Consider the following 15,981-nt stretch of genomic DNA (forward strand, 5'->3'; position numbering starts at 1 on the left):
TGAAACATTTACATGTATTGCGAATTTGCTGGACGCTATGGGGAACCAATCCAATCACACCGTGCTATGTGAGCAGAAGGACATGTTCTAGCCCTAGCCATGGACGCTTGGGTAAGGGTCCCTAGGTGGTAGGGCTGGAGAAGGGCAAGTTAAGCCCAGAAAAAAAAGGGGGCTCGGACTGTGGTCAGAGGGGAGCCCTTTGGTTCACCGAAGCATACAAAGAGCTGCTCTGTCTGAAATGGACAGAGCGCTGTATATATACTGTTAAGGCCCGGACAGGGCAAGTGAAGTTGACGCTCGTGTTCTAAATCGATGTGATGCCATGAGCCTTAGCAAATCACAAAAAAAAAATTGTCCACCACTAAATGGAGAAATTGTGGGTCTTCTATTGTGACAGTTTTATTAAATCTTGCTTACGCAAGATAAAAAGTGATCAAGCCACATTAGAGAGGAAAAAGGCCAAAAAATTTAACAGTTAAAAAAAAGAACAGTATCCAGTATTTAAAAAGAACATAATTGGGCTTGGGCGTAGACACACGTTGAGTCTTACTCCCGCATCTTTTTATTCTATAACTGGCTTAAAACCCCACGAATTCACTACCAATTGGACAATATTGTCGTCGTACACAGATCTGTATCGAATTATGGCAGCCAAATCAGCAAAACAAGGCAAAAAGGATCAGAAAGTTGAGGCGTGTGGTGATGACGGTAGAGATATTAGCTTGGCAGCCATCGCTTACCTTCTGGAAGAACACTGGGCTGCTCTTTTTGCAGACTTTAAAACCACTGTTTCGACACTCGAGGTAAAACTGGACCAAATTCAAGCTACCATGATGGAACCTGCCTCGAAGATTGCTCCTATCGAGACCCACGCAAATTCACAGGATGAGTGCTCTTAACAGTTTTTTCCTGTTAAATTTGGCGATCCATCTGTGGTGACATTCACAAGTTTACTCCATGGTAACTTCAGTCTCTCGATGACACCAGTCAAACTGTCATACAAGTCCACTCCTCGTGTTGTCCCCTTTATGGACTCCATGGCCAAAAACTCCTCCGTGATCTCAAAATTATCATCAATCCCTCTGATAAAAATTAAGAGCTGTGCTGTGTCTTTTATGTCATTACTTTCGTCCAGTGCTAACGAATAGAACTTAAATGACTCAGCTTTTTTGTTCAAGTCGCTGGTCAAATCTTCGTCAATTAGTTGTATACGGCGGGTCACTGTTCTGCGTGATAAACTAATTTGTTCAAATTTGTTTTTGCTTTCTGGACTTAGGTGAAAAAATATTGAGCTGTCCACTCCTTATTAAAAACTCGGCATTCACTGTCCACTTTTCTTTTCTTTGATCCACTCATTATTAATTTCACACGTAAATTTAAGATATTTCGGCTGAATCCTCAGCGTTAGTGCTTCAAAGCGACCGTTTGTACTTGGTTTCCATGGTGACGCGTCATCGCTTGTTACGTGACACACTGCAGCCACAACAGCGCTGAATGAATGATGATCTGCTTTTATGTCATTTTTTCTTTTTTACATTTGTTAGCTATGGCATGAAATATCTGATATTCCGATTGTCAAATATATGCAACGCAAAGTATTGCAAGGAAAAGGCAAAATGAATGCGATCTTAAGACAATTTTTTAAATAATCGACGGGCCGGATTAAACAGCCTAACGGGCAGTATGTGGCCCGCGGGCCGTAGTTTGCCCACCCCTGCCTTAGAAACTACCTGTGTTATGTTAACAGAGAGCAACCCTAAACTTTTTGCCAAAGTTGTGGATCTGTTATCCACTGGCCTGTTATCGTCCGGCTTCACAAGTTTCTGCAGAAGGAAAAGATCATCCGTGAGGCCAGAGCGAAAAGTGGAAAGCTTAACTATCACGGCACTCTCATCTCTATATACGAGGATTATGCTTCAGAAGTGCTCAAACAACGTTCCACAGAGAGGTGCTCTCTGAACTTTACAAACTGGGCCAAAATCCAGTGCTGTTGTTCCCGGCCAGGCTCACTATCGTAATGAATGAGGGAAACAGGAGAAGACTTGAATTGGTCGCTGAAGCAAAGGATTACATTGTATCTTTACATTCTGTTGAGGACTTTGGGGGATATCTTTGAAGCCACAATAGTTTTTTTTTCTTCCTTTTTCTTCCTTTTTTTCTTTTCTTTTTCTTCTTCTTCATCTCTATCCCTCCTCTTTTTGGTTACTATCTCCTCTTTTCCTGTTGCAGAAGGCCGTATGGTTTCAAGCCACCTGTTACGCCCCATGACTCAAAAAAGGGGACGCAACAAAAAAGGGGACATACGAAAGCCAATTCGTAAAGAAACGTTTTTAATTAGATAAGATAAATATACAAAAATGATGTACTGTAGTAGTCAAAAAGTCAGTAATGTCGTGATGGGTGTATGTGTGAGAATGTAATGTGCTGTAGTGTCGTGATGCATGCAAAAAGAAACATAATCAAACAATAACTAAAGCAATCAAGTTGGCCGTCCGCGCTGTCTCCCATCGAGCTTGCTTCTCTTAAAGAGGCAAGGGAAATTAGGCACAGGTGTCACGGATGCAACCCGGTTACGGGGGCGGAGTCATCCGTCTGCTACTGGGGAAAAACCCAATGAAGACCCAGGTTCATCACACTCCTCCCCTTAGAACAGGGATCTATTAAGAATCCCTGCAAACAAACAATTAAAACAAAAACAAACCCCATACAGAAAAAAAATTATTAAATACCAAGGACAGCAACCAGAGTCAAAATAGTGCCTTTTTTTTTTAACACCAATTTAAACATCATTCATAGGGGAACGTGACAGTGCATCTGCCACAACGTTTTCAGACCCCCTAATGTGCTTAATATCAAGGCAGTAAGCCTGAAGAAACAAAGACCAACGTATCAGCCTTTGGTTCGGACAGTGAAGAGAGTTTAAAGTCCCACTCCGATCATATTTTGATTTATTTTTAAACATTCTCAGTGGTCTTTAAATGATGATTATGCCGTTTTTAGCCAAAATCACAAAACCTGTGCCGTTTTCTGGGACTTCGCTTCAGCAGAGCGGCAGTAGCTCATTAGCAATTCGCCTCTGCGTTGTGGGCGGAGCCGTTGGCTGAAGCGAGATACATAGGCAGCAACAGCCTCTTTCTGTCTTTCTTTCTTTCTGTCAACACAGAAAACATTTCATCACTGGATCGTTTTTTTCGTTTAATTAAAGTGTTGTTTTATGTCAGCTGAATGTCCGGAACGCTTTTCAGAGAAGATAAGGCAACTTTTTAAGCACAATTCACACCCAGCGGCAATTCAGAAAAAGAAAAAAAAATCTCAGAATGCTCCACACGAAACTTTGGTCTTCCGACCTTTTACCGCCGTGTCGATTTATTTTGATTAATATGTGCGAGGGAGAGAGAGCAAGACAGCGCTTAGTTTGGAGACGGTGAGGTCTTGTTTACATTTTCGCCTGGCTCCGAAGACAGAGAGTGCGCGCGCGCGCGTCCGGGTCTCTCTCTCTGCTCGTTCTTTCAGTTATAAACATGTCCTGTCACAAGCGCAGCAGTTCATCTACATTACTCACCGATCAAATAAGACTTTGGCGGGACAAAAAATCACTTTGGCGGGCGCTAAAACAAGTTCAATGCAGGAAAATTCATGCGTGAATTTAACTGAGTAGTACATAACCATGCACTCGCACAAATGCGACCACATAAAATTTTAACTCGCACATTCTCAAAAAATGGTCGCAGTCTGGAACCCTGGAACGTAATCCATTCATCTCTCACAGCAACATGTTTTGGTAAAGCATGAAAGCTAATACCAATATCTCTCCTCTTAGCATTGCAACCCGCTACCGCACATAGGTATTGATCCGCCATCGTCTTCTCTACTCCTCATAACCTGACCGACCGGGCGGGCCCCGCCCAGTGGAGTTACTACGTCACAACTCCAGTCTATTTTAGCCGGCATTTTAGCGTCTGCTACTGATTCACAGCCATTTGAATGCAGAAATACTCAGAAATACAACTTTGAGCTTATTTTTCTCAAGATATGTCCTCTAGCATAAGAAAAATGCCACAAGAACATGTTAACACCTAGAAAAACATGATTTTCATCGGAGTGGGTCTTTAAAAACGTCAATGGGTTGTGGTCTGTATAAATAACAACAGGTTGACTTGAGCCAACATAGATGTCAAAATGCTGTAACGCCCAAATCAAAGCTAGAGCCTCCTTTTCCACCACGGAATAATTTAGCTGGTATGAGTTGAACTTGCGCGAAAAGAAGCTGACAGGCCGAACAACCCCCTGTTCATCAGTCTGTTGGAGAACAGCTCCAGCTCCAACCTGACTTGCGTCAACCTGCAAAGAGAATGATCTTTCAAAGCAAGGAGCAGCAAGGACAGAAGACAAACACAAAAGAGACTTCACATTTTCAAAAGCTAGCCCACAATTTGACGACCATATGAACTTTGTTTTGGCTTTCAACAGATCGGTAAGTGGTGCAACAACTGACGAAAAGTTAAAGCAAAAGGAACGATAATAACCTACTAAACCCAAAAAACGCATAAGCTCTTTTTTGGTAGTAGGCGCAGAGTATTCCTGAATAGCTTGAACTTTTGCATTTAATGGTCGAACTTCACCATTTCCGACCACTTTACCCAAGTATGTCACAGTAGCCCGAGCAAAATCACACTTGGCTAAATTCACAGTCAAGCTAGCTTCCGAAAGGTGCATCAAAACTGCATGCAGACGTTGTAAGTGCAAATCCCAACTGTCACTGAAGACAACCAGATCATCTAAATACACAGCACACCCCTCAAGGCCTGATACCACACGGTTCATCAGGCGTTGAAAGGTGGCAGGAGCATTTCGAAGCCCAAAACTCATAACTTGGTAGGAATAAAGACCTGATGGAGTAACGAAGGAAGAAATTTCTTGAGCTCGCCGAGTCAAAGGCACCTGCCAGTAACCTTTTAGCAGGTCAAGTTTGGTTACATACTGTTGTGGCAGTTTAATTCACTAAACAATCATCTTTGGCGTAAGAGACAGTCTGGAATCAAATGATCATTAAAAAGTAATTTATTCTTGCAAGAAGGCCCAGTTGCCACACAGAAGTCACAAGTACAGTCTGTGGAACAAGTGCGACCAGGAGGGAGGGGCAGGCCAGTCTTTATACTCTGTTATTGTTATCTTCCAAGGTTCTTTAAACTCCAGAGATGGATAAGACACCACCAGTGATCCTATTATACTGAACTTTAGTTTAGCTTAACTTACAGCCTGCAAGTCCTAAATTGGACAGCCCTTTGACCTTAGGGGTCAGGGCTTCAGCCTTCAAAGCTCTCCCCCTCTTTCTCCTGCCTCACAGAAGTTCCACATCAATCATTATATCACATAGTCAGCAACACACATAGTAGTCAATCTAGTGTATGTTAATGAAAATCAAAGTAAGTAATGAAAATCAAAAATCTCCCATTACACTCCTCCCTTTTTATCATTCATTGATAATTGTTTCATCAAAAACACTCACACAGTACTAATAATCATAATGAAACGTACCAAGTTCAAGTCTTACATCACACTTATACTTCTCATTTCTCAATTTCATATAACTGATCATACTCTTAAACTTAGTAGACAAAAAGATTAAAATTAAAACTATTAGGCAAAACATTAGAATTAAAACTAGTTTGAAAAAAAGATTAAAATGAAATAAGCTCAGGCTATTTTTTCAGGGATAGACCCTTAATTTTACAGCAAGCAGATAAAGGTTTATTCTGAAACCGGGCTAGACGAACGAGCTCTGTCATTGCATCCCCAACACTATAGGTCGGACCCTCAGTCATTACAGTATAAATAAGAAAAAGTTGGATTAATATTTAGTAGGAAAACAAAACATGCTATAAAAACACAGATAAAGTAGATAGGAAAACTCCTCATATTCAAACCCTGTCCTTGTATGCCATCTCGTTCCACGGATGGCTACTGCTTTTAACCCTCTTTACATATCATCGTTCCATAAAATAAAAACATCAGAAAAATTAAACAAAAATGAAATAAGAAAATAAAAACAGAAACAGAAAACATAAAGAAAACATTTGCACCAATCAAATCATTAGATCCATATCAATACTAAGCCCTAGTTTGATTTAATCAAATAAAATCATCAAAATCGTCACAAAACAAATTATTCTGCTAAACTTAAACCATTAGTTGGTCCACATCCTCCTCCAGGTGTGTTGATCATCTCGTTCGCCCCATGGACATTCCGTTTTCACCAATATGACACTTTGCGTGCCGTTGCAATGGGCTTTCCCTCGCTGGCAAGGGAGGTACGTTACTAGCACGTCCTTGATCCCTCACTGCCCTCCGCATCGGCGCGTGGGGTTGCTGAGGTTGGTTGGTGTAGTCTAAGGTGAGAGGCGTGGACCCAGGTGTCACCCTCTCCAACCCAGGGTGTCTACAGATATAAACAAGTTAAATTTAAGACTTTTTAAGACCTTTTTAATGCCACTTTGAATGAAATTTAAGACCAAACCTGTGATGGAAATACATATTATATTACATGCGTATTCGATTTTTAATTTGAGGGGGGAGTTTAGACTTTTTTTTTTTTATTACATGTATCTGGCCTAAATGTATGCTCACTCATTGCATTTTTACAATGGGGTAATTTTGGTCTTAAGAATTTACACAACACAAGGAAGCTTGATTTCAATCTTTGAATTAAATTGAAAAAAGTAGCACAAATAAATACAATAGAATAATAAGATACCAATAAATAGAAATAAAGAGAAAAGTTTTTGCTTAGGTCTAACACTAGTATTCAGAAATACTACAGAGACTGAATAAAGTAATCAAATGTAAAATAACACTGGGTAGTATTTTAGTCCTGACTATATTAAATACATAGGCTATTAATCCTGATTCCTTAAAATGAAAGCTATGGTTTGTTGTTTTGACAACCAAATGAATGACAGACACATATGGCTGCTGTCCCTTTAAGAGCTAGTGCACGGATCCTGTGTTCATACGGTCACGTGCGATTTATGCTTATTTAAGACATAACCGACTGTGTTTAGAGGATACTCACCAAGACCGAAATTGACATCATTTTCGCATGTTTTTGACTGTTACAGCGATAAAATCCACGAAAAATAACTTTTGTTACCCGCGAGCTGTTTGTGAGGCGGCTTTACTCTATGTATGTGTGCAGAAAAAAAAACATCTCTCTCAGACAGCGCGCAAGTACTGAATAGTTGCAAATCGCGTGAATGTTTAATCAGGTAAAACTTTAAAAGACGTGCAAATGGTAAAGTTACTTATGATGCAATGCTGGCCCGATTATGCAAGTGACAATTCCGTCTATCCCGACTCCCGAAACGCGAGAGTGTATTTTTACCTCAGTATGTTTCTTCTGGGGAGTTTTGTTTGCCGTTATGCTCATTTGTTTTGATTTCTTCCTATAAAATCTATCACAGAGACAAGCAGCGCGAGCCTCAACAGCGTTACCAGAAAAAGCCTACATTATCATTATCAATAGCTGTTTATGTAATAAAATCTGAATCATTCTCGCGATTCGATGCCTCACTGGTTATTTGATGGATATTAGGTCCGTCAGACTGGAGAAATTTTAGCGGTAACGTGACCAGAAATATTTAAGACCTATCGAATCTGAATTTAAGACATTTTAAGACTTTTTAAGGCCTTTTTTTAGGAAAACTTTATTTAAGACATTTTAAGACTTTTTAAGGACCCGCGGCCACCCTGCCAACCACTTTCTGATCATTAGAGATTTTTCCCTCAGATCCCGACCGCACCTCCAGTGGAATGAACCATTTCCTGCCTGCTGTCACCTGTGAATGCAGACCCTAGCTATTTTATTATTGACTGCTTGTCTTGCCGGTCGTCCCTTTTGGTGTGACCTGTTGAATCAACCGCCTGAAACATATTGTCACCCGATAATTTTGCTCACTGAATAGCACTCAGGGTCCTTGTTTTACCTGAAAAACACTCAACCCACTTTGCTCATGTCAACAAAACAATATTTCTACATTTGGAACAGAATCAGTTCTGTTCGACACAATCCATCCTGACATTCTGCCCTGTATCAAAAGTCTGCATGCTCTGTAAAGAAAAACAAATGTCGAGGTTACTGTCAGATAGTAAAGTACGTAGTTTCTTTTGTCTGTGGTGCTGCCGCATCTGCCCTGGCGTTCCCTGTTGAAACAGTCCCTGTTATTAGCACACACATACAACACTTTTGTTAGGGAGAAGAATGACTTTTTGCAGGGTTTTTCCCCCAGACATCTTTCTCTGCCTCTGAAACAAAACATTACATTCTTCACTCCAAGCCACAATCTCATCTTCTTATCGAAGTATTTGAAGGACAGCGGCCCTCAGTTTCACCACATATCCTGCCTTTCAGGCCTGTTGTTTGGTCTCTTAAGTCAGTCATCAACAAACATTTTCCAATGTCAAAGTCATCAATTGTTTCTATCAGGTCAGGTCGTGGTGTACAGACTTGGTCAGTATCAGTCAAACAACATTCTCCTTCTTTGTTCAATTCACAATATTCATAAATGTGAAGGGCTCTCTGGATAAGTTGATATTGCCTTCGCCAATGTGTCACTTTTGTTGTTGCCATCAAATCTGTACCATTTTCTCAACTCATAATGGATGACGATCTGCAACTTCACAGTTCAGATTTACATAAATACTTAAACTGATCCAGAAAGTAATTCAAATCAACACCATAAATGTCAAAAATAATTACTGCCAGACAGAGCTTGATGACTAATCACCTTAAAGCTTGCCCCGTGTTCTGTATTGTCTTTTCATCAGATTTTTGGCTTCTTTAAAATTTGTCATTTGCCTTAACCCATCTGTAATGATAAAACTCATTCCAGATGTTAATGACACAATATACACACTATTCAGACGGAATAGCTCCCCTAAACAAACACATACCAAACATGAATTAACACTCATAAAACATACAATGCTGTCACCGCCAAACAAACACACACGCATACCTGACTATGAACCGCTCATATTCTCATATTCATATCTTTTGGTGTTTACTCTAAACATATTTAAATTTTAAATAAGATTTTAAACTTCTCATTTTCCTGTAGCTTTGATCTAATTTTACATGGTCTCTTAACCAGTTTCAAAGCACGTCTGTTCATTATTCATTTTCTCTTAGAAAAGTCAGCTGGGTTGTTCTTGTTCATTATCATTATTTTGCTTCAGCTTGCTTTATCAGGCCGATAACAGAAAGACAGACAGAGTACCCTTCCTCCACTCAGCAGTCTCTCTCACTATAAACAAATAATCTTTTCAACAGCCCCCTAAGATTGTAACTAAATAAATCATAGTCTAGAACCCTTAATAGTTCACAAATTTTAAAATACAAATGTTTAACTCAAATTAGTACCATTACAACAATCTAAAATACATTATGCTATGAGCATTTCTAAGGTTATCTTTAGTTTAAATACTCCATTCCCCAAACCTTTGTTATCCAGAAATTTCTCTTAACTCATCACAAGCTGTCTTCATCTTTAGCCACCAACATGTCTAATGACCTTCAGGAGTTAAAACTATCTTACAGACATATTATTTCAATATCAACACTTCTATAATTTTCCCTTGCCCATAAGGCAACCAGCATCATGTTCCTGACATAAATTAAGTTTTGTTACTGTCTCCACAACAAATAATGACAGTCCCCTCATGGTCTCAGCTGGATCTTGAAAGCCCATTCCCATTAGCTCTTAATCTATAATTTTCTTCTCTTCAGGGTGTTGTCCCCTGGCATAGTTGCAGACACTTGTCATAATGAAAAACAAGCCATACAATAAATGCAGTTTTTCTGGTGAGTGGTATTAGAGGGACTCACATTTTCTGGGTCAGACTGCCGTAACCTCACAGCTCATCTGGCCTCTCAGTGATCTGCTGATGCTGCTGGCCACTCACAGTCACCTGCTCAACTCTAATACCCATCTCACATAAAACACCTCCATTCGGAGATGCCCAGTGTCGGCGTGACCCCCTGCCTTAGGTTGACCTCTGGCCAAAGGTTCTTACCCGTCCTTGAGTAGTCACTTCGTGCACACTGGTAACCGCTCTTTCCCATCACAAAATCAGTTTTTCCCCAACAGACTCAGTTGTTTTCTGGAGCTTAGGAAAGGCACATTCAAGAGTCACCAGAGCACTCTGGACTGCCTAATAGTGTTAACACAGGGAGACAGGTTAATAACAACAGTATTTAATCACAAAAATCTGTTAAATCTGTCCGAATCAGCAAAATCTCAGTCAATTTTAATCAAATCCGTCTATTCAGTGTACTGTTACATCTGTAGCCATAGCCATCAGCCCTGTTTCATGGTGGAGGCTAAAATCAGACAAAGAAGTTACTGGTCCTGAATTAAACTAGTCAAAAACGTCCCTTCTATCGTTTAAGACTTCTTTAAAGTCATTCAGTTTTACTTTTAAACATTTACAAACTTCCCTTCAAATGTATGAAATGCCTGTAGCATGATTTCTTTTAACATCTCCATATCTGTGGTTTTCAACTAAAACACTGTGCCTTACTATAAATAGCTTATTATCATTTATGACACAGGCTCAGATAACAGCTTTTAGCTGACATTGAATGAGAGAGAGACCCTGAAGCATTTAGGACTGGTACACTGCACTCTCATAAATTTCTAAAATCAAACTTTATCTACCATCTTTTAACTCTAGCCCAGCATAAGGCATCTTTGCCAGAAATGACATGCGTTTTCAAATAAACATAATTCTTATATTTGTCTTTTGCCCACATCAGGGAATTTAGACATTACAAATTTCCACTCAGATTGTGTCTCTGTCGCACTGGCCATTTCAGCCACAGCACACACCAGATTCAGATAAGCCAACTGTTTCAGCCAATCACAAGCTTATCTTTTGAAAGAAAAACATCAGCTTTTTAGTTCTTTCATGGTCAACTATCCTCCACGTTCAAAACACTAACAAACTGTTTGTTTAATCAGATGCCTTTCTACACATTTTACATTTAGCAACTGTTAATCCAGTAATACTGCTTCTACTTATTTGATTTCATCTCAATTTTAGTTGTCAAGTTCTCAATTACTTCAATGTTTTTTCTAGGAGTTTATCAATGTGCAATTAGGATTCACACTAACTTTTGAGGCTGCCCTCTCTGCTTGTGATACATCTTTTGCAGTTATCATTGTAAATCATCCGTGAGATTAGTCTCTCTATATCATCTAAAACCTTATCAAAGCGTTTCATTCAAAACACTATCATCCTTTTAGTTACCGGTACTTTTAAAATATTTTGCAACTCATTTGTTGGAGTCATCTGTAATTTTACATCAACCTGTATTCATCAATTCACTTTCCTTCAAAAGGATTCCCTTAAGACTTCAAATTTTTTTTTCCTTGTTTTTATCTCTTGTTCTTTAGACGAAAACTTTAATATCGTCATTTAAATACTGTTCTACTTTCAAACCCACATTAATACACGTCACTTTATCACTTTCTTTTCTGAGTGTCCATTTACAATTACGGACTAAATGGCCCTGCTGACCACAATTAAAACACTCTTTTTGCCTATAGTTTGATCATTGAGCTTTCAAACGGCTCCAACTTACTGCACACCCTTGAAGCAGTCTGTCCCCATCTCACAATATAAACAGAGCCACTGATAAGCAGTTCTCTGTATTCTTTTACAGTCCACCAGTGGCAGATTCAATCACATAGCCGAATCATAATCTTCATCATTATCATTGGCAGCATTAATTTTCTCTTCATAAAGTATAAAATTTGTACTATATTCCATAAATTTAATTAAAACAAATCCAAATTAATGTTATCATTATTTTCTCAGTCCCACTTATCTCTGCTGTTTCACAAAAAAAACAAAATATCATATTACTCGTATCTCAATCCCTAAAATGCACAGACAGCCATTATAGCTGCCTCCTCCTTCAACTCTTGTTACGAAAATTCTCTAGACATCATTATTTTACCAATAAAATATATAATTGTTCCCCATTCTGCTTAATAAACCTTTGTTCACTTAATTTGACTTGCATGCATTTTGCCCATATGTTTCTTCATTGCACAGTATACCGGTGTGCAGTATTTACTATTAGATGTCCCCATAATGGCTGTTATTCTCCTTCTTTCACTATTGCCTGTGGATTTTACTTCAGCGCGCTCAATCTGACTTTTCACCGTAAATCAGGAAAGGTTGGAATTAATTTTTCTGCATACTCTCAATTGCCTCCCTGGAAGTGTTCCAGTGATCAATTATTTCAGCTCCTATTAATCTCACAATAACGAGTACTCGGCTTCGGTCTGGACAATCGCTCGACCTGCCTAGGTCTCAATTTCCTCGCCCTTTTTAAAAGCCTCCCTTTCCTCGTACCACAGCTCTAGCTTCAGTTCTTAAACACAGCCATTATGGTTCATCCACAAAATTTTCTTTTCCAAATCCCCAAATGAAAAAAATTAATTTGCTATCTCTTACCCAAGATTTTCTGTTGCCACCTGGGTTCTTTTCCGAATTCCAGTGGAAGTCCTCCCGGGCCTGAAGCGGCTGGTTCTCCTTCTCTGAACACTTTCGAGGTGAGACTGAAGCCTATTGCATTCAGGGCGTTTTCCCTCCACCGTCCGCTGATCAGGTCCAGAAGGCCTTTCAAGGAATATCGATCCCAATAATCTGACACCAACTGTTGTGGCAGTTTAATTCACTAAACAATCATCTTTGGCGTAAGAGACAGTCTGGAATCAAATGATCATTAAAAAGTAATTTATTCTTGCAAGAAGGCCCAGTTGCCACACAGAAGTCACAAGTACAGTCTGTGGAACAAGTGCGACCAGGAGGGAGGGGCAGGCCAGTCTTTATACTCTGTTATTGTTATCTTCCAAGGTTCTTTAAACTCCAGAGATGGATAAGACACCACCAGTGATCCTATTATACTGAACTTTAGTTTAGCTTAACTTACAGCCTGCAAGTCCTAAATTGGACAGCCCTTTGACCTTAGGGGTCAGGGCTTCAGCCTTCAAAGCTCTCCCCCTCTTTCTCCTGCCTCACAGAAGTTCCACATCAATCATTATATCACATAGTCAGCAACACACATAGTAGTCAATCTAGTGTATGTTAATGAAAATCAAAGTAAGTAATGAAAATCAAAAATCTCCCATTACAATACCTAGCTGAGCCTACCTGGTCAACACAATCGTCCACCCGAGGGAGTGGAAAACAATCAGGCTTTGTCACAGTATTTACCTTTCGAAAGTCTGTACAAAACCTTACAGACCCATCAGGTTTTCCTACTAATAGACATGGAGACGCCCAGTCTGAACTTGAAGAAACTGCAATATCATTTTCTTGCATATACTTAATCTCTGCTTCCATCAAATCTTGTTTCTCTGGTGACACACGATAATAACGCTGTCTGATAGGGGAAGCATTACCCACATCAATATCATGCTCAACCCAGTCTGTTCGAGACGGCGCATCTCCAAACAACCCAGGGAAACTCCGCAAAAGTGCACTCAACTCCGCTACCTGCGAAGGAGACAAGTGGACCAGAACATCATTTAACCTTTCCAGAGACTCAGAATTATTTAAACGTCCACGTAAAATGCCATCATCTGGTTCTTTACCCTCATCCTCCATTTTCCCGGAGCAAAACCCAGCTCCAGCACCTGAAACAGCAAGGAGAGCAGAACGAACAGGGTTTATTTCCGTACTAGACTTCTCATAATATGGTTTCAGTAAATTCACATGATATAATTGAGTTAACTTTCTCCGAAACGGAGTGGAAATCTCATAATTTTCATCACTCAGTTTACGTTTTACCACATATGGGCCTTCAAATTTTGCCTCAAAAGGAGAAGATGGCAAAAGACGTGACACAAGAACCTGGTCTCCTGGCTCAAAAACACGACGTTCCACCTGGCGATCATACAACCGTTTCATACCTGCCTGTTGTTTTTCAAGATGAATTCTGGCCAATGCTCTAGCCTCAATTAACCTCTGTCTAAACCCATAAACGTACGACAACAGATTTTTCGGCGAGTCAGAAATTTTTACAGAACTTTGTAACACTGCCAAAAGCCCACGAACTTTATGACCGAAAACTAAATCGTTGGGACTAAACCCAGTGCTTTCGTGCACAACCTCACGTGCAGCCAATAGTAACCAGGGCAAACCCTCCTCCCAATCTCTATCCAGCTGCACACAATAAGCACGAAGAAGAGGATAGGCAATGGATAGGCCGAAGGAAAACGTGTAGCCAAACACATGACCGTAAGCAAATATTTGCTTCCCGACTTTGAAGGTGGCATAGGGCCCACGCAATCGACAATAAGGTGTTCAAAGGGATTACAATCAGCAGAAATCGGATGTAACGGAGCCGGTTTCAGTTTCTGATTTGGCTTACTGGTTACCTGACAAACGTGACATAACCGTATGTAGGTTGAAATATCGCTCTTTAAACGTGGCCAAAAAAAATACTGCAAAACACGATCATAGGTCTTGCGCACCCCAGAATGACCCGACTTTTCGTGTGCAACCTCCAACACACCATGGCGAAATTTTGTGGGAACCACTACCTGAACAATAGGATCTCCCACAAAATTTTCACCATGAGGATTCCATTTCCTCAGCAACAACCCATCTTGTACAAAATAGCTTCTAGCCTTATCTGGTACGTCGCCATCCTGAAGTGCAGAGGTAAACAGCTCATCCAAAGTGGAATCTGACTGTTGTTCCTTACTCAGCTCATCTGCAGACAGAGGAAAAGACAGAGCAGATAAATCAGGTACAGGCAAAAAAAAATGCTGTGCCTTTAACTCACTTCTTTCCTGAGACGTTAAATGCTCCATACTTTTAGTCATAGCGCGAGTTACAACACCCACAGGGTCTACCACCATTTCATGCTCACTCGACTCTCCACTAGATGAAACCATAGGAGACGGAGACGCATTTGGCCACACCCTGTCTCCTGCTAATTTGTTGCCCAAGATAAGGTGTACACCCTCAATTGGTAAAGCAGGACGCAAACCCACTACTACTTCACCAGTCACTAAATCAGAGTGAAGCTTAACCTTATGAAGAGGAACTGTTCATGTATTTAAGCCCATACCTCGAACTAAGACACTATTACCAGTTTCAGATTGCACTGAAAACGGCAAAATGGACTCTAAAATAAAAGAATCCATAGCTCCTGTGTCACGCAGAATTCTGACAGGAACTTCAACTCCATCTGACAATGACACTCGACCTTCTGTAATAAAAGGAGCATAAGTGGACAAATAATCATTTGACAGTTTATTCTCAGACTCAGCATCACTTGAATGAACAGAATTTGCAATTGCAGCAGGCTTAAACTTATTTACATCAATCTGTTTATTTTTCTCTTTAAGTATAGGACAGTCGCCCTTCCAATGGCCTTTTCCCCGACAGTAGTTACAGATTTTAGACGAATCAGACTTCCCTGAAGAAAAGTAACCACCCTGAGAAACAGCATATGAAACGCGATTCGCGGCAACTTCACGTGTTCTCCAATCAGCAGCAGTGTTTTTATGAGTGAGCATGAAGTCATCAGCCAACAACGCTGCCGTCTCAGGAGACTCCACTTTGTGCTCACTGATATACATCGCAATTGGATCAGAAACGGAAAGTTTAAACTGTTCAATTATAATCAATTCAAGCAGTTCCTCAAATGTTTTGGCCTTAAGCGACGCACACCAACGAGTAACATATCGTCTTAAATCTTGCACAAACTCCAAATGAGTCTGTCCCTGCTCTTTTTTACACAACCGAAAGCGTTGTCGATATGTTTCTGGTACACACTCATATGCTTTCAAGACCGCGGATTTAACGATTTCATAATCTCTACAGTCCTCTGTACTCAGAGCAGCAAAAGCCAACTGCCCCTTACCAACTAATACACTCTGTAGTAACAAAACACAATCT

Source organism: Leuciscus leuciscus (assembly GCF_965113295.1).
Source record: "Leuciscus leuciscus genome assembly, chromosome: 4".
In the NCBI taxonomy this organism is placed as follows: Eukaryota; Metazoa; Chordata; class Actinopteri; order Cypriniformes; family Leuciscidae; genus Leuciscus; species Leuciscus leuciscus.